The sequence below is a fragment of the Sciurus carolinensis genome, unplaced genomic scaffold, assembly GCF_902686445.1.
Source record: "Sciurus carolinensis unplaced genomic scaffold, mSciCar1.2, whole genome shotgun sequence".
Classification (NCBI taxonomy): domain Eukaryota; kingdom Metazoa; phylum Chordata; class Mammalia; order Rodentia; family Sciuridae; genus Sciurus; species Sciurus carolinensis.
Genome location: NW_025920119.1, coordinates 984475 through 986708, shown reverse-complemented (window position 1 = coordinate 986708; position 2234 = coordinate 984475).

Sequence of the window (2234 nt, the reverse complement as noted above, 5' to 3'; positions counted from 1 at the left end):
ATGAGTAATAGAGTGTCTTTGCAGAGTCTGAATTTTTATATGTATATAGTACCCTGCAATGCAAGCCAGGCTGAAAATGTCCTTCACCCTGCCGGGCTATTTTTTTTACTTGAAGTAAACTGTATCAAATTAGATAAATTAATTTTTTCTCCAAACATGCTCCTCCCTTTCTCCACCTTGGTAAGTGTCAATCACTGACCACCTCATTGGTTAAGGCAGAAACAGCGAGTCATCTTTGACAGACCCCTCCCTAACATCTTATCACTTCTCTCAGCATCTCCCTTGAGCCTGCTCAGGCACTTTCCACTGATGTCACCATTATTCCTGGCCATGACTCACAACATCCTCTTCAATTACTGCCTTCTGCCTCTTGCAGCCTGGAGCTTGAGACCTCCTCCTGCCACATGTGAGCTGGGTGACTTCTCTGAACCTCAGTTTCCTCTTCTATAAAATGAGAATACTAGAACTTACCTTAAAGTGTTGTTATCAGAACTGGAAATGGAGTAGGGCTTTATCATCTCTTGTTTTTGCATCCTCAGGACATAGTTTAAACATCACTTCAGGTTTTTTCTTTTAATTCTTAATAAAACAGCATTTAATATTACCACTAGAATTTTGTGTCAAAAATATATTTGTAAACTACTAGCATATTAAGACTTCATTTTCCATGTCTCACTTTACTTTGCCAGATCATTTCTGCCAGCATTGGAAATGCCCAGCTCATCTTGCAGACTGACAATTCAAGACTGGCTGATGATGCCTTCAGAATGAAGTGAGTAGAACAGATGGGTGTCAGCTGACCTTTCCTACCAGGTTCTCTTATTCCCCATTTTCCTGCTGCCATCAAGAGCAAATATTTTGGATCTTCTGAAGTTCACATTCTCCATACATTTGGTGTTTTGGCAAATGCACATAAGACATTCATTCTCAAAATAATTAGAATCAAACATAATTCACATTACATTACCAATCACATTCTTAAAATAAGTTGCTTACCCTGAAGTCTATGGATCAGCATAGTTGTAAGAACTCACAATTCAACATGCTAATTCTACTACTGTCCTAAATTTGAATTTTCAATGTATCAAAATGAACTAATAATGTTTTTGACAAGTGGTTAACTGAAACAGTTGTTTTCCTGATGGCACATACAACTAAAAGATTAACCATCCACTTATTTTTATATTTTCATCTCCTTTTCCACATCCCATCCTTCCAGATGTAAGGAATACAGACTATTTGCATTACAAAATTTCCACACTGAAAGTTGCAAGAGTGATGGTCCTGCTACTGTAAAATCTTGGCAAAGTTATTGAAGAAGTATGGATTTTAATTAAATAAATCATGAAAAAAATTAAGCAAGAAGAGTAACTATTATTTAATTTTCAATTGTGGTTAGAATGCCATTAGAAACTGCACCCAGAGATAGGGGTTGCTGTTGTTCCTAGATGAAGCAGACAGCCAAGGGGGATCTGTTCCTGGGATGCATGGTGCTAGTGGGGTTCTTTGCTGGTACAAAAGCATCATCTCATAATTTTTCCCTTTTCTTCTTTTCAACTGAACAATTAATTTTGATACTATAAATAGGAAGGAAGAAAGAATGGAAAGGAGTCACAGAAACATATCACACACTAGATGCTGCTATTTCAAAACAGTTCCAGAGATTCATGCACCAAATAGCTCTGAAGATGGCAGTGGCCTTGTCCAAATCATTGTGTTGAATCTTAAACTAATTTTTAGGTATGAGAATGAGCTTGCTCTATGCCAGACCATGGAGGCTGACGTCAGTGGCCTGCACAAGGTGCAGGATGAGCTGACCCTGGCCAGAGCTGACCTGGAGGTACAGGATGAGAATCTGATTGAGGAACTGGCCTACCTGAAAAAGAACCACAAGGAGGTCAGAAGTTGGTTTTTTCTTCCTAGACCCCCCAAGTACATTTTCAGGTTTACAAATCTGGAGTTCAAACCTGACCTGTTAAAGTGGTCATTTGTTTGACTGTGTCTGTGTGTGTACAGTGCTGTTGCTGCTGCTGCTATTGATTGTGGTTCCCACTGAGGTTTAACAAATTAGGGGCATTTTCTGTTTTTATCACTTTTGTTATTAGGTAATGAAATAGGTAATAAAAATTATTTTGATTTAGTGAGTTTGAAAAATATATATATAGTATTTCAAAAGATAGAAAATAAATAAGTCTACCAATAATATATAATGCTATCAATGCCACACATGGATT